Below are 23,008 nucleotides of genomic sequence, written 5' to 3'. Positions count from 1 at the left end.
ACTGATTTGTATTTGGCGCCTGATTTTCACCCAATGAGAAATTAGGGTAGTTCATCCAATTTGGATTATATGTACTACCAAAATTCTGTTGACCCTGACGATTTGCATTCCCCACGTAGTTTACTGAATCTGGATTAACAGAACATGCATCTACTTTATGCTTACCATTTCTACAAACTTCACACTATGAATACACTTGTTGAACTATATTTGTTGTGGCTACTGGTTGTGTTATACCCAACTTTAAGTTTTTAAGCTGAGTAGTCATATGGTTCTGCATTGCTGAAATCTGTTCTTGTAATGTAGTGAACTGATCAACCTCCAAAACCCCTACAACCTTTTTGGGAACATTCTTTGAGTTTGCGTGCTAATCAAGATTCCCTTGTGCAATTCTATTCAGCAAGGTATACAATTCTTCATATGTTTTCTACAAAGATTGACCCTCTGCTACTGAATCTAAGAGAATCTATGTATTAGACTCAAGGCCTCCTATAAATGTATGTATCAGAACATCATTCGATTGATGGTGATGAGGATAACTTTTTAGCATTCCCTTGAATCTCTCCCAAGCTTGGTAGAGATTTTCTCTATCTTTCTGTCTGAAAACTCAATATCTCACTCCTCAATAGTGTAGTTTTCTGAGATGGAAAAAATCAAATGAGAAACCTTCAAGCACAATCTTCCTATATAGTGATAGATTGGTGTGGTTCAGCAAGTAGCCATCTCTTTTCTTCCCTCAGTAGAGAAAAGGGAAAAAGTGTCAATCTGACATAATCAACATTCACATCTTCAGGAATATATGTATCACTTATCTCCAGAAAGGTTTGTAAGTGCTGCTGTGGATCCTCATGTGAGAGTCCTTGAAATTCTCCTATAGATCTCAACAACTGTACCATATTTTGTTTCAATTCCCACCAACCTCCTGGTTCAGGCTTTAGAATACGGTTAGTCACAAGGTACGAATTGGGATTGCCACTTCTCGAATAGGTCTTGCGATTAGTTGAACAGGAATAGTTGGAACAACAGGAGCTAGAACATTTCCAGTATTTGGATCAGCTACTATAGGATCACGTATTTCCGCCATCGGTCCCTGTTGAGTGTAGTATTGAGCTCTTTATCTCTAATGAAAAATCACTTCTGGTTCTACAAAGGTCTCTCCTAACTCTTTATCCCTAGCCAGTCCAATGTTCAGCTAAACCTGCAAAAATTCCGCAGCTAAGATCAAGTTGTTAAAACTTAAACTTATTATCAAAAAACAAAAATTAAAGCAATTAACTAATTCTATTTGATCCTTGGCAACGGCGCCAAAAACTTGTTGTGTCTCTACGGACACATAAGTTTACATGATCGTGCAAGTAATATAATGACTTAGACAATCAGATATTGTTCCCTCGAGGATCAATAAACTAGAAATTTATTCAATCTTTAGTTCAAGACAATCGAGTATTAATTGTTTGATGATATCAAGATTAATTTGATTCTGTAAATAAAATGTTTATTACTAAACAAAAAATGATTAATTATAACTAGAACAAATCAAGCAACAGTTGTAATCAATGATCAGACGATTCTAGGGTTGAGGTATTATGAATAGTCATACAATTCTCTATTCTTATCATAGTCTAATTGGTTATCGGATTTCTGGTTCGCAAGGGTTATGCCACTATCTTGGTCTCCCTACCTCAAATCTTCTATCTATTGAATGTTAACTCCCGCAGAGTTACAACAATTCTTCTAGATTCATGAAGTTGTCTTCTTATAAGTAAACCAAGCAAGACTTCTAGGTATATCCCTGTCCTAGATGCTAATTCAAATCCCTTATTTTATAAAAGAATAAGAAACTTGCTCCCTAATTTCTTCGCTCTATCCTATGATTCTCCTTCCGAATTCGAATAGAACTATAAATTTATTCTAATGGTGGCGAATCATTAAAATAGCAAGCTCAATAAATTAAGAAAAACCCAGATTACACTCCAAAAAGAAACTATAAATAAGAATATTAAAGAGTAATCATGTTCTTAGCCTCAACCCTGGAATCGTCCTCATCATTGATTACAACCGTTACTTGCTTTGCTCTAGTTATACTTAATTATTTCTTGTTTAGTAATTTCCTTTTTATTTACAGAATCAAATTAATCTTGATACCATCAAACAATTAATACTCAATTGTCTTGAACAAAACATTGAATAAATTTCTAGTTTATTGATCCTCGAGGGAATGATATCTGACTGTCTAAGTCATTATATTACTTGCATGATCACGTACACTTGCGTGTGCATAGAGACGCAACAAGTTTTTGGCGCCATTGTCGGATTCACATAGAAATATAAATTTATTCTAATGGTGGTCAATCATTAAAATAGTAAGCTCAAGAAATTAAGAACAACTCACATTATACTCCAAACAGAAATTATGAATAAGAATATTAAAGAGTAATCATGTTCTTAGCCTCAACCCCATAAATAGGGTGTTTAGCTATTCATGTTTAAATTCATCATCCAAAATAAGTAATAAATCATACCCAAAACAAAACTTGAAGTAAAGAAATTTAAAAGAATTTTTTAGAATCCTAAAAGAGAAAAATTGTTGCTTTTCCGCCGTTGCTCTGCTTGACAAAAAGTCCCCCACATTATCATGAATTTTTTCTTTTATAGCGGGGACAATACAATTAAAGTATTCCCAATTTGTCCATACGGCGCGTCGCGCCATAACTTCTATTGCTATTTTCCATTAAAATCTAGGAAATCACGGAGCTCAAATATCCCCTGACAATTGTAAAATGCACCCTCACCGCAATGCGCCACTATCGCGGTAAGCCAGTGGATTGGTAGAATTGTAAAATGGTCATCCTCCGCGATGCACTAAACCTTCAGTTTGCCAAATCTGGTAAATGAAACTACTCCATGACGTGGTAGTTTCACGAACCTTCACTGGAATTTGACCATTGCTATTTTATTGATCCCCGCAACACGGAGTGTCTTCAAATAAGGATTCCTACTTTCTAGCTTTCATTTTTTAGCTTAATTTCAATCCCTTGCATTCCTTCACTACTTCCATATCCTCTTTGTATCCTGTTATGCACAATTTTTCATGATTTTGAACCTGAAAGTACAAATCATATCCATTAGGCATGAAACAGAATAAAAGTTGAATTATACTTAAGAATTCATACAAAAGTTCTTGAACCAAGTCTAAATCTGGGTGTATATTGGTACTTTGAACATATATATATATATATGCCCAATATCATCTAAGATAATGAATTTTATATGAGGAACATGGTGTATGACACTCTATCCACCCAGGATCCACCAAGATGTATTGGGATTTATGAGAAATCTATTGGTGGAGTGGTATGAAGAATGATATTGCAGAGTTCGTGGCTAAGTATTCAAATTATCAGTAGGTTAAGGTTGATCACCAGAGTCCTAGTGGTACACTTCAGGAGTTTAGTATTTCCACTTGAAAGTGGGATGTGGTGAACATGGATTTTGTAATAGGGTTACCTTATATGCATAATCAATATGATTTGATATGGGTCATTGTAGTTAGAATGACCAAGTTAGCTTATTTCTTGCCAATTCATACTTTGTATTCAATTGAGAATTACGTTAGACTCTATCTTAGGGAGTTGGTAATGTTACATGGAGTTACGTTGTCTATCATTTCAGACATGGGTACTCAGTTTATCTCTCAGTTTTGGAAAGCTTTTAAGAAGGGTCTTGGTACCCAAGTTCATCTCAGCATAACTTTTCATCTTCATACAGATGGTCAGGCAGAGAGGACCATTCAGACATCAAAAGATATGTTAATGGTGTGTGTTATTGACTTTAAGAGTATCTAGGATGGCCACTTACCTTTGATTGAGTTCTCCTATAAAAAAAATTATCACACTAGTATACAAATGGCTTCTTTTGAGGATCTTTATAGGAGAAGATGTAGGTCCCCTATTTCTTGGTTTGAAGTAGGTGAAGCTACTTTGATAGGGACATATTCAGTTTTTACAGCGATGGAGAAAGGTCAGTTGATCCTCAAAAGGCTGAGATAGCCCAGAGCCAAAAATAATCTTATGTAGATGTGAGAAGAAGAGATCTTTATTTTGATGTCGGTGTCTTAGTGTATTTAAAAGTTTCATCCATGAAAGGGGTGGAGAGGTTTGGCGAGAAGGGGAAGCTTATTCCCCACTATGTTGGCCTATATAGAATTTTGTGCCACTTTGGGGAGGTAGCTTATGAGTTAGAGTTGTAAAAGCGCCCAAGTGAACACACAAGTGTACATGGTCTTATCAAGTATTAAAGTGGCTTCAAGGAAACCCAAGTATCGATCTCACAGGGACTTGCGTTCGGCGCCTATCTAATTCTAGTCTAACTAATTGAGAAAAAATAAACAAGAAGAGAGTTTGTAATTTTGAAAATTAAAAATAAAATAAATAATGTGTAAAATAAAAGTCTTGGGAAAATCAATGGAGTAAAGACCAGGGTTAAAACACTTCGAACAACCATGCTATGTTATTGAATCTCCTCCGCTAATTTGCTTATCTTGGTTGTTGATTCGTAGGGTTAATTGCATGATCAAGGTTTCCCAACCTCTAATCTTCTACCTAATTTGGACATTACAACTACATCGTTGAGTGGGGATGTAATAATCCAATTAAGTTAATTAAAGCTATCATCCTAAGTTTGAATCAAGCAAGGCATCTAAGTACATCCCTGTCCTAGACGCTAAGTTTAATTCTTTATTTTATAAAAGAATAAAAACCCAAAATTTGTTTATTCCTATGTTCTATATCCCTATTCCCTCTCCCGAGATCAAAAGGTTGACAATATATGTATTTTATGGGTGATCAATCCATAAAATAATTAAAACAAGAATAAAAAAATAACCAAATATGATAAGCAAAATTAACGAATTTAATCCAAAACAATAGTAATCATGTTCTTGGCTTTAATCCCGAAAAGGGGGCTTAGCCTTGAATGAAAATATTCATAATCCAATACCTTGGAATGATGATACAAACCATAAAAAAAACTAAATTAAAAAATGATAAAACCTAAAAAGAAGTTGTGGTAGTCTCCAATGATGTCCCAAGTGATCTAGGGTGTTCCAAGATTATTAAAACGGAATTTGGGATGTTATATTTATTGTATATAAGTCATGACCCGACTTGGATTGGCTTTACACATCGTTTTCATTCAGCTGGGCAGAATTATCCCGACTTTGGGCATCGGCACGACGCGGTGACATGCCAATTCACAATTATCAAAAAATCTGTAAAATTCCAGTAGCTCATCGCGATTTCAATGCGTCATAGGGACTCCTTAACCTCCAATATAAGATACACGCGCAATATGGTCAAAAACATGGTCCTCTTATTAATCCATTTATGTTTTGAAACAGTCAATTGAGCACTCCTACTGGTGACACGTGCCCCATACATTTCAGGGGTCAAAATTGTGTCCAGCTTGCATCTTGTGCTTTCGTGGTCATTTCTGTGCCTTTTTAAGTTGTTTACACTTGATTTGAAGCTTTTATATCCTTCATATAACATTATAATTCATTAAAAATCATCCTATATCATTAAACACAACCATTTAGAGCTCAAAACAACACAACATCCTCACCTATGAACTAGAAACACGAGCTAAGCATAGGGTAAATTCACATTGAGTTTAAACTCATTGTTTTGACTCTTTTATTGATCCATTTGACCCTTGAACATTATAAATAAGTTTTTTTACATATTAATAAATAATAAAAACCTCAGTAACTCATTAGAATACATTAGAACCCAACACAAGAGACTAGCCAAACACCTAGCTCAAGCTAGTTACACTAGTTTTCTCAGTTGACTTGTAAATGATCAATTTGCATCAAAACTCATGTGAAACCACCATTAAAAATTGTAAATACATACTTGAAAACATAAATGCTAATTTATATCATTATCAACACATATATAATAATAATCATCTTCAAAACAAGGCTAAAAGGGCTAAAATAGTAACGCTAGAATGCATAAATACACGCAACATTATTCGGCAAAAAGGGAAAGCTCAGTCTCCAATATGTCGGTCCTTACAGAATCCTCAGTTATTTCAAAAGGGTAGATTATGATCTTGAGTTTCCTTCAAATATAGCTTCAGTACATCCAGTTTTCCATGTCTCCTAGCTAAAGAAATGCATTGGTGACGTAGCAGTCATAGTTCCCTTATAGGACATAAATATTCAGAATGATCTTTCTTTCAAAGAGGTTCCAGTCCAGATCCTCAATTATCAGATTCGCATACTGAAGAACAAAGAATTTTCCCTAGTCAAAGTTCATTGGAAAAATCAATCCATTGAGGGAGCTACTTGGAAAGCAGAAGCAGATATGCGGACCAAGTATCCCCACCTGTTCTTCGCAAATTCAAATCCAGTTTAAGGTAACAGTCTTCCTTAGCTTTACTCAGTACCATGTTCAGTTACAATTATAAACTTGGTATCTATTACCGTTGCATATTCAGTCATGTATTCATGAATGAGTTCAGGCGTGTACTCATGCCTCAGTTATGCATGTTCAGTTTGAAAATTCAACTTATTAGTAGCTTCATTCATGTATTCTATGCATCAGATATGCATATTCAGTATGAGAACTCAGTTTATCAATAGTCCAGCCAGGTAGTCGTGTTTCAGTTATACATGTTCAGTGTGTCAGCTCAGTCTATTAGTGTTTCTCAGCTTAACCATTCTTATTCCAGGATGAATATTCTCAAGGGAGATATATTGTAATACCCCGTATTTCCTTAGCTTAGATTAACTCTTAGTCCATGAGTTATCTGATATAAAATTTTTGAAATACTCTGTATTTTTGAGTTTAGAGCCTACCATTGCATAGGAAATTGAATTATCTTTACAATGATATAAATTTTTCCTAAATTCAATAACTGGTAAGAAGTTATGGCTATTTTAAGTTTCAGTCATTAAACACCGTCATTCAGGCTAGTAGCACATCGCAGAGTATGTTAAAATGGAAATTGTTAATTTTTAGTGAGGTATCGCGATACCACCACGTCGTGCCACCAACCAAAATCCCAATTGTCTTTTTTCCAGTACCCTGTAGCGATAATGGCACGTCATGCCAAGGGTGAATTTTAGAATCAAAGGGGGCACCACAATTCCTCCACGTTGCGCCAAGCCCTCAGTTCCCAATTGTCAATTTCCAGTGACACAGCGCGATAGCGCCAGGTGTTTATTTTGGAAAATTTTGACGGAAATTAGAAGCTCCGTTCAGGGTTAAATTGGTCTTTTCCTATGATTTTACTACGTCCATGCATGAGATTTAATCCCTAAAAAATATTTTACAAGTTATTCTTAATAAATTTTCCCCCAAATTAAAAGCATTCTCTCTCAAGAAAACAAACCCTAGCTTTAATAAATCAAGGTCAATCTTAAAAATTTCTCCAAGAACCCTCAAGAACAAATATATCAAGGTATGTTAGGTGTTCATCTATGGGTTCCTTTCGCCCATAGATTCCACAAATCCATTTTCAAACCATAAGATTGTTGAATTATGAACTTCCATGCTTGAATCGAATTGAATGCATGTTCATGTTGTTGTTGGGTTTTAGTCCATGATTAAATTACAAGTTTTAATGAAATAAATCATTATATGTGTTGAATTACATGACCTCCATGATAAACCCTTCAATTTGCAAGTTGATTGATGTAGCCATGATAACTATATGTGTTGATTATTGTATAACCTAAGAATGTTCCCCATGTATTTGATAAAATGCTTATGCAAAAGAAATAGTGCCATTATAGCATGCTAACATGTAATCACCATTCATGTACAAGTTAATGCATTACAAGTGCTTGATGAAATGTCTCAGTGAGTGAATTATGAACATATAAGCCATAGTTGTGCTTTCAATCTTTCACCATGATTTACTTTTCATGCTATCGAGACCTGGGGGTATTTAATACCCGACAATTTAACTGTTTACCTAGAGTCGGTGTCAATTATAGAATAGTCTCAGTCATGTCACAATCAGTAGTACTCTTAGTCAGTTATAGAACTCAGTAGAGGACAGTTAGTTATAGAAGTCAGGAAAACTTAGTAATCTCAGTATCAGTCCAGTTCAGTTCAGTATAATCAATTGATTATCTTCCAGTTGAGAGTAGGATTCATTACCGAGTGAACCTAAGGATAGGGTCTCACCTGTCAGTAAAGGGTGTGATCCTTAAAAGTAATCCTTGTATTCCAGAACTACATAGCTATCATAGGTTGATACATCAAACCTACAAGTTGAGGGTTGATGAGGTGTTTTAACCTGTCAGTTGAAGGTTCTACCATTCTTATCAGAGTACCTGCCAGATGAGGGTATTTCTTCAGTTATCCTTACCCGTGGCATGGTATTGACAACCTTCTAATTGGGGTTACAGATTGGACCCCAACTCAATTATCTTATCTTATATGGGGTATGTCAATTAGATTATTACCTCCCATAGTTACAGTTTTAGTCTTTAGAATTGAACTTACTTCAGTTCTACAGAATTAGAACTGTTTGATACAGTCAATTAGTACCAGTAACTCAGTTATTAGTAACTTTAGATTATCTATTACTCAGTGTTAGAACTCAGTACATAGCTTCATAAAAGCTCCATTACAGTATGCATGTATATGCATAGTATTGCATACTCAGTGTTTACTGCAGTTCAATTATCTATGTACTCTATATCATTTAGTCAGTTATTGTTCATGCATATGAACCCTTGTATTCAGTCTTACCTCATCTAGCATACCAGTACATTCCATATACTGATACATACTCTTTGTTTGCGCTATGATGTCTTATATTATAGGTTCAGATGCTCAAGTTCCTAACCGCACATAGACAGATTCATATTCAAACAATAGTAGATTTAGCAGTGAGTTCTCATCATTTGAAGATATTCTTTTATTTCATTATTACAGTAGACTCAATATTTTAGTAGATGGAGTTAGTTAGGGGATTGGCCCATCAACTCCACTTTCAGATAGTTTAGATTATTGACTTTTCAAACTAGACTTTCAGATAATATTTTAGATTCAGATGTTTTATCAGATCTTATTATTCTTTATCAGTATTTCAGAAGTTTTAAACATTATGGCATTTTGTAATGCCCCAAGAATTCTAATCGATAGTAGAACCATGCTTAAATCTCATGAGAAATAAATTATAGTGTATTGGTAGTTTTATGATCAAGTTTGGTGAGTATTATGGCCTCAAATATGTCCTAGCTATTAGGTGAATCAAAACATCCCTTACAGATTGAATTCTTGAGAAAGATATTGTCTTAGTAAACTTTAAATAATAATATATTTTTTTCTATGAGGAATTTTTGAGCTCATGACCCACCAACAGATAAATAGTTGAATTATCTTTCTAGTGATACCAATTTTTCCCAAATCCGATATCGGGGTAAAAAGTTATGGCCGTTTTACAGTGACCTATCTGGACTGCCAAAGTACGATGGGAAGGCCGACGGACCGTCGCCCAGACCATCGCAACTGAGGCAGTAAGACTGTTTTTTGGCCAAAAAGCAATGGTTTGAAGGGATGGTCCGTCGCTAGGGTGACGATTTGTCACCCAAACCGTCAGGGACCTCCGATTAGCGATTTTTAACTATTTAAAAAAGGATTTTTGGGTATTTTCCACCCTTTTTAACACCTAATTAAATCAAATCAAAGCACACAACTTCAGATCTATCCATAGAATCAAAATTAGGGTTCCTCTGAAGACTATCTCCCAAGAACAATATTCAAGAACTTCTTCAAGAGTACTCAAGAATTAAAATGTCACCATTCAAGAACCTTCAAGAAAAGCCTCCAAGAACTTTCTCAAGTCTTCAAAAGTTAACTTGTTTCATTGAATCAAGCCAAATAAGGTATGTGGGGTTTCAACAAGGACAATTCTTTCGTCCTTGTGCCCAAAACTTGTTTTAGATTAGAAATTACTGAATTTTATGTGATTTCCCATGGAATTGAAGTTAGGGTTTATACCCAATTTGTATTGTTTGAAGATTATGAGATTTCAAGTGATTGAATGTTGAATTACATGAGTATTTCCATATATTTATGCATGTAATGCGATTTTCCAGATTTATCCTAATTAAGTTTAAGCATGATATTGAGATTCTTGATCTTATTATTTTAATGGTATTGAACTATTTTCATGAAGCATGTTGAGCATGATGTTTTGCTACAAATTTGAATGTTTAAACATGAATTCTAAATTGGGATTCATACCCATTTTTACTAGTTACAAGATTATGAGTTTTGGAGAGATTTTGAAGATAAATTTCATGTCAATTCTCATATTTTCATATCTATTGTAGAAATTTTCAGATTTTGAGTTAAATTATTATTGAGTTCATTGACAAGTATGATTATTATGATGTTTTGACAAGAGTTTGAAGCATGAACTTTAAGTCCTAATATTGAGTTTTGATATTTTAAGAAGCTTATATTTTTAGTATGCTTTGATAAGCAAGATTTGATCTTTTGATCCTCATATGAGTTTTGGAATCCACTTTATAGAGTTATTCATATAATCTTAAATGCATAAATGGTTTCCTAATAAAACCTTATGTGAGTTTTAATATGGATTTCCATGAGATGAGAGTAGCTAACTAAAGGGAGTAGTATTTAGCACCGCATCGAGGAGTAACTACGGTTTCATACCCCAAAACTACGTGCCACCGTAGGATTGAGATTTATGGGCCCGAGGCTGAGATATAGATCATCAAGTTGAGTTTATACTCCTTGACAAGAGTAAGACACCTTCCCCAACGTGAGGTTTCTTTCTTAGGAGGACAAAAATGTTGGACTACATGTAGCTCGCATGGTTTATTTCGGTTAAGAGAACCTCTCTAATAGTAAGATTTTTAGAGTAGTTTCTTAAAGTATTTTTTTTCCTTAAAGAAAGTTTTTTTCGCTGCTAGTAAAAGTAAATAACAACTTTTGAGTATATTTCTTAAGCTAAGTATTTTCCCTAATGATTTTAGGAACTGAGTGTAAAGGCTCACAAAACTTATTCAGATATTGAATTACTTGAGATTTTCAGTTACAGAGTTACAACTTTAGTTTTCAGACACAAAGGTGAGCTCCTTTTTCACTTAGCCTATATGAATTGAGATAAAGTATTTCTTATGCAGGAAGAAAATTTCAAATTTCATTTAGTTTACAATATTATGACAACAAGAAGAGAATACATATTTTAGAAATAAATGTTTGTAATAGCCGTGCTTTTTCTTACCTTGAAAATCATCTCAAGGATGTTAGAACTTTCTTTGAAATATGAATTTATTTTTATACATGTAGTATTTCCATAATTTTACCTTTCTATCACGTGGGAAATTGAATAAGCTTTCCATCGATATATAATTCACCCAAATCCGACACTCGGGCGAAAAGTTAGAGCCTTTTTAGTGAGACAGTGTATCACCTGAGCCTTCAGCACGTCACGGAGATAGCTCAAATGGCAATTGTCAATTTCTAGTGTTTATCTGTGATAGTGGCACGTCGCACCAAACTTCTAGGTCTCAAATAAGGTTACAACGCAATAGCTCCGCATCGCACCACCATGCAAATTCCCAATTGTCCAGTTCCAGTGACTTCGCGCGATAGTGGCGCGTCGCGCCAAGGATGAAAATCGAGAAATTTTCTTAGAAATCAAATATATGTCCTAGGGTTAAAAGGGTTAATTTCCCACCCTATATAAGCCTTATAACATGAGATTTGGCCATAATTCAGCAACTTATACTCAATTACTCTCAAAAACTCTCAAGAAGAAGCCCTAGGGTTTTCATAAAAGGTCCCATTCCAATGGAATTCACCGTCAAATTTCAAGAATCTCTTTGTCAATCTTCGTAGAATATGAACTAAGGTATGCATAGTGTTCATTCATGGACTCCTTTCGTCCATGAAGCCCAAGAATCTCTTTTCTAAGTTTAAGTCTATGGATTTCTTTATGAATTTTATGTTGGTTTTGTTTTGTTTATATTGATAATGATCAATTGAATTCAAATCCATGTTGGGTGATCAATTTATGTGGAATTGATTTCTATAGATATATATTCATATGAACCTATGAATAAATCCTAGATGATGAAATTAGAGATGAATCATGATGATTAATTATTGTATAATGTTGTCTACATGTGCTATGCCTACCATGTGTTTGATTAAATGCCTAGATGAAGGAACAATGCCCAACTAGTATGATATCATGAAATTCCCATATATGTACAAGCTTATGCATATCACATGTTTGATGAAGGGCTTCAATATATGAATTACGAATTGCATTATTGGTCATATGTTCAAGTAAGCCATGCTATGTCAGTTTCTTCTCATCGAGTCCTGGGGGTACTTATACCCGAACATTTAGTTGTGTGCCTAGAGCTAGGTTATGTTTTCAAGATCTTCTCAGTCAAGCTATGATCCATAGAACTCAGTCAGTCATGTGACTCAGAAAATCTAAGAAATCTCAGTAATCTCAGTAATATCAGTAATCTCAGTAGTTCAGTAATCTCAGTGATCTCAGTACTCAGTATTCACAGTAACCTCAGTACTCTTAGTCAGTCCTCAGATCTCAATAGTATTCCGTCGGTCAACCTAACTCAATAAATTCAGTTTAGCTCTGCAAAACTATACCATTAATATCAGTTCAGTTAATCAATTTGGCATAATTAATCAGTTCAGTGTCTATTCAGATAGGGATAGGAATTAGCACCGAGTGAACCTAAGAATGGGAACTCACCTGTCATTTAAGGGTGCGATTCTTAGAAGCAATCCTTACATTCCAAAACTATGTATCCAGAATAGGTTGAGACATCGTAGCTTACTATATGAGGGTAGATGAGATGGCTTAACTTGTTATATTAGGGTTCCCACCATTCTCATTAGAGTTACCTATTATATGAGGGTTACTCACATGTTGTCCTTACCAGTGGTACGGTATTGATATCCTACCAATCAGAGCACAGATTGGACCCCAGATCTGCTGTTATAGCACAATTGGGGCATATCGGTTAGATGACTACTTCCCATAGTCTCAGTCTTAGTAAAAGAACTCAGATAGTTCTTTAGATTTTAGGACTGTCAGATATAGTCAATTCAGATATAGTACGGAACGTAGCTAGTTTCATTAGATTTTAGACTGTCAGATACAGTTACTCATGTTATTAGTTATATCAGTTCTCAGAACTTATGTTATCAGTCATATCAGTTATCAAAAATTATGTTATCAGTATTCAACTTCAGGCTTGTTAGATACAATCAACCAAACTAGTTCTTCATAATCAAAACTGTCAGAAATAGTTATTCATGTATCCATAACATTATCAGTATTCAATAATACAGTATCAGTTTTTTTCACTCATCAGTGACTCAAATGTCTATATTAGTAAACTCAGTGGTCAGAACTCAGTATTCAGTCCTATCACGATCTTAGTTACAGTCACGTAGTCATGTATGTATTCTCACATTCATGTTAGTTAGTCAGTTAGTATTGTTCATGCATATGAACCATTTTTATTCAGCCTACCTCACTTGCATACCAGTATATTTGAAGTATTGATGTATTTGTACTATGGTATTTTATACCATAGGTTTAGAAGCACGAGCTCCAGAGAACCACTAGCATCGCAGTTAAATGATCAAAGTTAGCAGTGAGTCCTCATCCTTCGAGGACATGATGATCACATTACTATTTTAGTTTTTAGTTTATTTTAGTAGTCGGAGTTAGTTAGGGACATGTCCCATCAATTCCTTATTCAGACAGTTTAGAGGCTTTCAAACTATAGCATGTCAGACTGTTATTTTCGATTTATTTTGGTATTGCTATACCTCTTTCAGAGATTTTTTATCAGATGTTTATCCAGTTTGAACCTTATGGCCTTTCATTACATGTTTCTGTATTTATACAGAATATTATGCAGTATTTAGGTATGGATATCAGTCATGGGTTAGCTAGTTGTCCTTTGGGGTCATGGGCACCGTGCAATATTTCAGTTCAGCAAATCGAGTCATTATAAACTTGGTCTTAGAGCCTAAGGTTCAATCATTTCCTAGGAAGTTTTAAAAGTCGCACCTAGTAGAGTCTTGTACATGCTTATGTTATGCACCATACTTATATGCAGGAGGCTATGAGATGTTTTAGAAATAGTTTTACTTCTTTCATGTATCAAATCATGCTATAGAAAGGTTCTTTAAGAAACTCTTGTAGATTCTCATCTTGCTTTACGCATGTCAACTTTACCTTAATTTCAAGGTAACAAAAGCAGTGAAGCTCCAGTCATAGAGATAGGGCTTTCTTGGACAGACCCTATAGTCAGTTATGGGATTGCCCATAATCACAAAAGTATCCCATTAGTTCAGTTATGTTCCAGAGTTGTATAGCTCTTATTCATGATCATGAGAACTCATATGTCTTCAGATCCCGTTTCTGAATTCTATGATAGCATATGACCTAGAGTTAGAAGCATGAAATTAGGAGTTTAGTAGTAGTAGAGTTGGGATAACATGATCAAGGTTGATCAGATTATGTATTCATGGGGATAGTTGTACCAAAGTTAATGAGTAGGCTTGAACAGTGTGAGCAAGAATTTAAGTTTATTGACATGACATTAGGCTTGAAGGTGTAGATGTGATATTAGTAGTATATGAATAAATAGAACCAGATGATGTGTTTAGTAAGGCAAGCATGTGTCGAACAGAGTGTAAGTATATGATGATGATTGTGGTTCAGTTCAGAGTTTAGTAAAGTGTTTACAGACTTATAATGTGGCTTAAATCCAAGGGGGAGATGATAGATCGAGTGACCCATTTCAGGCTCCCAAATTCCAGTGGTAGTGCCAGCACGTATACAAAGTAGTAAGGAAAGACAATTCTCGACCCATCCTTATCTCAGTGCAGAGTTTTGCACTTTAGCTATCACGAAATCCACTCAGGCCTTGCATGTCAAATCTATGGTTATGAATCATGCTCATACATTTTTTCATAAATTATGTACCGTTTCCATTCCCAGTATAAAGGGTCCCATTTTACCCCGTAGTATGAATTAGTTCCATGAACACAACCTCCTTTCATGCACTTTTCATGAATTGTGTACGATTTTAGTTCCTATCATAAGGAGTTCAGTTCAATCTCCCTCAGTGTTACGAATTATGTCTCACAAATTTAGAAATTTCAAACTCAGGTCATGTAGCTCGTGACCCACATACTCATGTCATGCTTTACATTATGCTCAGTCCACATGACATGCTCCAATTCTCATGAGCAGCCAAACTCAGATATGTCATGTATATCCTTAGTTCAAACCATTTTGGTGAATATATGTTATTAGTATTCTATTCCTCAGGATTCAGTTCAAGTGTCAAGTTCAGTCAGTATCCATTCATGCTTTAGGACCTCCTAATTTAACCCTTCAATAGCTCTCTCTGTGAAAATAGTGTAGTAATTACAAGTTGCTTACAAGATAGAGAGTAAATGATTCATGTTAAGAGGAGATTTTTGCATGCTTACTTTACACGAAGGTGCAGTTATGATGATAGGCTTGAATGTTGTAGTAGCGTGCAAGTAAGTGGAGAGAAAGAGATTGTATTTATAAGTTGGGGAACAGTATAGAGTGCGAGTATACGTTCAGATCCTTGATCTATATCAGCCCTTATCGTACATATATCTAAATTCATTTACCATCTCAGTTATAGTTTCAGTGTTTAGTTTCAGTAATCAACATTCAGTTCCAGAATCAAATACTTCAGCACCAGTTTAAACGTCAATTATCAAAAATTCAGTCCAGTTTCAGGATAGCTTGACAATGTTATAGTTATCGATTACTCAGTCAGTAGTACCTCAATACCTCATTTTACAGAATGTTCCCAATCACATTAGACGCTTAGCCTAGCATTCTTGAGGTAATACAATTTTCATAAATCCATGCCCAATTACCTCATGTTATCCAGTCAATTATTATCTCCTATGCATAATGTTTTACAGCCTTAGTCCAGTTATTCAGACTAAGTACAGACCAGTCTCTCATACCCAGTATTTATCTATCAATTATCCAGTTAATTAGATAAGTCAGTATGTTTATGCATTCGTGTTCAGCCCTACGTGAATCTTTTCAGTAGTCTTAGTTGCAGTGTAAGAGGCTAAGTTATGTCATCTTAAATGGTGTTAGTAGGCCTCAACTCATCTTACTAAATCTCAATTAAGTTATGATCTTCTTACTCAGCTGTCTTATACAGATAAATTCATACAGTTTGGTTTCCATATCCCCAGCTTTGTGCTCTAGACAAAATCTTATGAAAGCATGTAATCATTCTAAGATGAACCAATCAGATAGGTGCAAGCTCAGCTCAGTTCATGTATCATGCCTCAGTATTAGATCTCAAATAATTAGTTATCACAAAGTTCCTAGGCACCTTGTGCATCGCCTCAGTTTTCCTCAGCAGCTCAGCCGAGCCAATATTCCTCAAGGAACCTAGTGTCCCAAGGGGGAGGTACGCTATAAACCCCAAAACTTTTATGACAAGACCATCTCATTCGTTCTTCTAAAAAAGAATCCAATTTAGAGTAGATGGTACTCATAAGTTGACCCTCAAAGTCCCAACCTCAGCTTTGGGCCAATATTTAGAGGCTCAACTCCGTTCATGATGTTCAGTTCGTATGTCACGTATCAGACCAGACTCAGTTATGTTCTTAGTCTCCGATATGTTGGTCCCTTCAAGATTCTCAGTTGTTTCGGCAAAGTAGCTTATGAGCTCAAATTGCCTTCAGATCTAGCCTCAGTTTATCCAGTCTTTCATGTCTCTTTGCTCAAGAAGTGCATAGGTGACCCATCATTCATAGTCCCTATTCAGAGCATCGATGTTTAGAGTAGCCTCTCTTATGAAGAGCTTTCAGTCGAAATCCTAGACTATCATACTCGTCTATTAAGGAACAAAGAAGTCCCTCTAGTTAAAGTTCTTTGGCAAAATCAGTCCATCGAGGGAGCTAGTTGGGAAGCAGAAGCAGATATGCATACCAAGTATCCTCATATCTTCCCCTCCAACTCAAATCAAGCTCAAGGTAATAGTTCTTCTTAAGCTTACTTAGTTTTATTATTAGTGTGCATCACTAACTTAGTATACCATGATAATCTTGGTATCAAGTACCACTGCAAATTCAGTCATGCATTCATGTATCAGATCAGTTATATAGTTATGCATTACACATGCATTCTCATTGTGAGAAAACTCAGTTCTTCAGAAAATTTATTTATGCATTTATGAATCAGTTACGCATGCATCAGATATGCATGAATTCATCTTATTAGTCATGCATCAGATATGCATGTTTAGTATGTTATGTTCATCTTGTTTTTCACGTCCTTCATGAGATCATGGTCCATTTACTCATATTTAGTTCATGTTTAGTTTATTGTTTACCCTCTCAGTTGGTCTCATTCGAGGACGAATGTTCACAAGGGGGAGATATTGTAATGCCTGTGTTTTTTCTTATCTTGAAAATCATCTTAAGGATGTTAGAAATTTCTTTGAAATAAGAATTTATTCTAATATACATGGTATTTTCATAATTTTCACTTTCTATCACGTGGAAAATTGAATAAGCTTTCCATCCATATATAATTCACCTAAATTCGACACTTGGACAAAGAGTTAGAGCCTTTTTAGTGAGACAGTGTATCACCTGAGCCTTCAGCGCGTCGCGGAGATAGCTCAAATAGAAATTGCCAATTTCCAGTGTTTCTCTATGATAGTGGCACGTCGCACCAAACTTACAGGTCTCAAATAAGGTGTCAACGTGATAGCTCTACGTCGTGCCACTATACAGATTCCCAATTGTCCAGTTCCAGTGACTTGGCGCGATAGTGGCGCGTCGCGCCAAGGATGAAAATCGAGAAATTTTCTCAAAAATTAAATACATGTCCTAGGGTTAATAAGGTCAATTTACCACCCTATATAAGACTTATAACACGAGATTTGGCCATAATTCAGTAACTTATACTCAATTACTCTCGAAAACTCTCAAGAACAAGCCCTAGGATTTTCATAGAAGGTCCAATTCCAAGGGAATTCGCCGTGAAATTTCAAGAATCACTTTGTCAATCTTCATATAATCATGAAATAACATATGTGTAGTGTTCATTCATGGACTCCTTTCATCCATGAACCCCAAGAATATCTTTTCTAAGTTTAAGTCTATGGATTTCTTTATGAATTTCATGTTGGGTTTGTTTTGTTTATGTTGAGAATGATCAATTGAATTCAAATCCATGTTGGGTGATCAACTTATGTGGAATTGATTTGTATAGATGTATATTCATGTGAACCTATGAATAAACCCTAGATGATAAAATTAGAGATGAATCATGATGACAACATGCCATCAGGTCTTTGCTACTCTGCCTTAACCTATTGATAAATAGAACACTTAGCCACAAACTCCGCAATATCTTTCTTCATACTACTCCACCAATAGACTTCCTGCAAATCTCGATACATTTTAGTAGCACTGGGATGAATGGAGTAAATGCGCACCATAGGCTTCTGCCATAATCTGCTTTCTCAAACCAACAACATACGTCATAGATAATCTACTCTGGTATCTCAACACACTATCTCCCTTTTAGGAGAAAACATCTACCTTTTGCCCTCTGACTGATTCCTTCAACTTAACTAGACTGGATCCTTATCTTGTTTCTCTTTTACCTCATAAACTAAAGAAGATTTTCCACTACTCTGGGCCTAAACATTTTCTTCAACCAAATTAACTAACCGTACACCTAGTCTAGCCAACTGATGAACTTCTCAAACCAACTCTTTCTTATCACCCTCTACATGAGCAACACCACCCATTGACAGTCTACTAAGGGTGTTTTCTACAACGTTGGCCTTGCTCGGATAATACAAAACACTCATATCATAATCTTTCAACAATTCTAACCACTTTCTCTGATAAAGATTTAACTCTCTCTACGTAAACACATATTGTAAAATTTTGTTGTTCGTAAACACATCAACATGCACCCCATAAAGACAGTGCCTACATATTTTCAAAGCAAACACAACAGCAGCTAATTTAATATCATGAGTATGTTAGTTCTTTTCATGAGGCTAAAACTATCTAAAGGCATAGGCCATGATCCTACCTCTCTAAATCAAAACACAACCCAAACCAACTTTAGAAGCATCACAATAAATAATGAATCCATTTGTACCATCAGGTAATACTAAGATGGGCTTGAAGTGAGTCGAGCCTTCAAATCCTGAAAACTCCTCACAAGAATCTGACCACTGAAACTTAAATTTCTTCTGAGTTAATTTGGACATGAGTGATTCAATAGATGAAAACCCCTCAACAAACTATATATAATAGTCAGCTAAACCCAAGAAAGTCCTGATGTCTGATAGAGAAATAGGTCTAGGCCAGCGTCTTACTACTTTGGTCTTTTAGGGATCAACTCTAATGCCATCACCGAAAATAATATGACTGAGGAAAGCTACTGATCTTACTAGAATTCACACTTGCTGAATTTGGTGAACAACTGGTGGTTTGTAAGAGTCTGTAATGCAATTCTAAGATAGTCTACATGGTCATCCTCACTACGAGAATACACAAGAATATCATCGATAAAGACTATGACAAACATGTCTAGGTACTGTTTGAACACTCGGTTTATCAAGTCCATAAAGGTTGTTGGAGCATTTGTTATCCTGAAAGACATGACTAGGAATTCAAAATGACCATAACGGGTTCTGAAGGTTGTCTTTGGGATATCACATCCCCTTACTCAAAGCTGGTAATAGCCGAATCTAAGGTCTATCTTAGAGAAGTAACTTGCACCTTGGAGTTGATCAAATAGGTCATCAACTCTGGGAAGAGGTTATCTATTTTTAACTTTGACTTTATTCAATTGATGATAGTCAATGTACATTCGTAGAGGACCATCTTTCTTTCACACGAATAGGATGGGAGCACTTCATAGAGAGATACTAGACCTTATGAAACCCTTATCTAAGAGATCTTTGAGTTTCTCCTTTTAAATCTGTAAGCTCGGATGGATCCATATGATATAGAGAAATGGAGATCGTGCCAAATTCTATTTCTCTGTCGGGAGGTAACCCTGGCAAATCTTCCAAAAAGACTTCAGGAAACTAATTGACTACACAAACTGACTGAATTGTTGGAGCCTCCGACTTGGTGTCTTTGCCTCGAACGAAATGATAAATACACCATTTTGATATCAACCTTTTGGCCTTAATATAGAAGATAAAATGACTCTTGGGAGACACTGAATTACCTTCCCTCTCAAAGATTAGCTCATCTGGAAACTAAAACTTCATCACTCGGGTGCGACAATCTATAGATGCATAATAGGAATGAAGTCAATCCATGCATGTAATAAGGTCAAAGTCGACCATATCTAAATCTATTAAATCTGCTAATATGATCTTATGTAAGGACTGTGAAATGACACTTTCACTAGATCTGTTTGGCAATAACTGACTCACCCACTGGGGTAGAAACAAAAAAGGGCTTAGGAAAATTTTTAGGATCTACTCCAAAATTTACCGAAACCAACAGAATCACATAAGAAAGATTTGACCCTAGGTCTAACAACACATAAACATCAAGATAAAAGACACGGAGCATACCAGTAACAACATCTGGTGAACTCTCCTACTCTTGGTGGGATGGTAAAGTATAGAACTAATTATGGTACTGACCGCTATTGGTACTAGATGATATTCCCTTAGGAGGGGCTAGGCAACCTAGTGGAGCTGGTGCACTAGTAGTTTGAGTCTGGGGACGAAAATCCCTATTTTTCTACCAAGCATACAGGCACTCTTTGATTCTGTGACCTAACTTACCACATCTATAACAACCATTCTATCCCAACAAACACTCACTAAGATAATTCTTACCAGATTTAGCACATGTAGGATAACTGGGATTTTCACCCACACTATTCTGAGACCTGGACATAGAAGTCTTACCTTACTGCTCCTGCTTGGCTCTGGGTGTGGGAGCACTGGCTAAAGATGGCACCAGCAAATACAGGTTACCCTAAAACTATGAATGACTTCCCCCTGTAAATCTTGGTTGGCCATACTCAACTATCCAGTTCTAGCCGTCTTATTTTCTCTATCTCTCCCTTTACACTTTTTTACCTTAATCTGTTGAGCATGAGTCATCAATCTAGTAAGATCCATATCCCCAAAAAGCATTGTAGTGCTACACTTCTTGACTACCAAACCAGACACTCCGGTAATAAACATACTCATACTATAGCAAGGGTCAGCTATCAAATCAAGAGCATATTTAGATAAATGATTGAACTTAAGGCAGTACTCCTTCACTATTATCAAGCTCAACCTCAAGTTGATAAACTCTCAATCACTGTTTCTCGCAACTCATGCATAAAGAACCAATCTAACAACGTCCCTCATCCTGTAAGAAGCCAATTCTACACTTTTCTCTGCAGTAACATGCATAACTTGGGTGATCTTTTTCACCTTATCAATATACAGCTGTGGGTCCTCACCTTTCTTTAACCCAAAGAATTAAGGCAGATTCATTCTCATAAAGTTACGAAGTCTGGCTACAGCTAAATCAACCTTTTGCTGATATGGGACTGCAGCCTGATGGTTGCCCTAAACTTGGCAATCACAGCTTAGGCCAATGACTAAAATGCTGCCCAAAATTTAGTATGAGACATATTCTCATTTAGAGGATCAGCAGTCTGGGGTGGCTAGCTATCATTTCTACGGGCATTAGCTCTGCGGGGAGGCATATTTTATCACATAAGAGCACGAGTTATAAGAATATAGACATAGCTATAATCATGATGGATCATGAAAAAATGATGATTTCCTAAAATGTCCTATAGCCTTTTGCTAATAAATGTCGCATGCTTCACACCCATGATCAAGACTCTACGTAATGCGACTTGTCTAACTCCCTAGGACTCTCTAAACCTTAGGCTCTGATACCAAATTTGTAATGCCCCAGATATGGGTCTCTAGACGTCACACGATGCTTAAGACTACAAATACTCTCAAGCTAACCCTGTAAGCCTTCTACTAAATCTGAAACTTGTATTAAAGAAATTTAAGCATGCAACTAATATTGAATTATGTTTGAACTAAACTAGAATTCGCTGAACATAATGTCTGGAAATACTTGAATTAAAAGTCTAGACAATTAACACTTGAAGTCTAAAGTATAACTAGCAATCTAACAAGACTCTACTGCTAACAACTAGAGAGCAACTAGGATAGAGCCCCAGCTGACTTGAACTGACTGGAATTAACTGAATAATATACTTTCAATAAACTGGAAATCTGAATAACTTGGTCCCTTACCTATGATGACTTACCAACTATCGGGATATAGATAGAGACATTCACGATCAATCACGCTACTGTAATTGATAACCTGAACCTACATTATTAAACAATGTAGGACTTAGACATATATGTGGATTAGTACTTTTGGAAATGTACTGAAGGGGTAAATGCATAAGTGAAACAACATCTCAATGTTCATAAAAAATTCATAAAACAATACATGCTAAGTGTAATGACTCATATTGGCTTGAATAACTGAAAGTTGAAAATCATAAACCATAAACAATAAAGCATACCATATAAATTTCGTGAGCCATTATACTTAGATCTAAAAGCTGTAAAAGAAAACTGTTTTCAAATTGGCCAAACTAAGTGTAAAAGGACTTACTTTTATTATCTGTGAACTGAAAGCTAAAATCGTATAGCTAATATCTCATGTGAAACAATATCTAAACTGAATTGTGAGCCTTTACACTTATTTTCTAAAAGTTTTTCTATAAGGACTTTTCTGTAGAGAGGTTCTTATAACCGACATAAACCATATGAGTTATCATGGAGCCCAATATCTAGTTCCCCTAAGGGTAAAAGCTCATGCTGAGGAGAGGTTTCATACCTTGGCCAAGG

General features: G+C 35.6%; 1 non-coding gene and 1 pseudogene across 1 annotated transcript; one reads left to right on the top strand and one right to left on the bottom strand.

Moving 5' to 3' along the window:
- Nucleotides 1-521: 521 nt before the first annotated feature.
- LOC124894949 lies at nucleotides 522-629 on the top strand. Its single transcript, XR_007051447.1, has one exon. It is a non-coding gene; the product is annotated as a small nucleolar RNA R71 (small nucleolar RNA).
- A 543-nt stretch (nucleotides 630-1,172) lies between these two features.
- Nucleotides 1,173-23,008, bottom strand: part of LOC124894947 — a 42,569-nt pseudogene continuing 20,733 nt past the window's right edge.

This window comes from Capsicum annuum, unplaced genomic scaffold, assembly GCF_002878395.1.
Source record: "Capsicum annuum cultivar UCD-10X-F1 unplaced genomic scaffold, UCD10Xv1.1 ctg78566, whole genome shotgun sequence".
Lineage (NCBI taxonomy): Eukaryota > Viridiplantae > Streptophyta > Magnoliopsida > Solanales > Solanaceae > Capsicum > Capsicum annuum.
The sequence above is the reverse complement of the archived record's forward strand: the minus strand, read 5'-3'. Positions and strand labels throughout refer to the sequence as shown.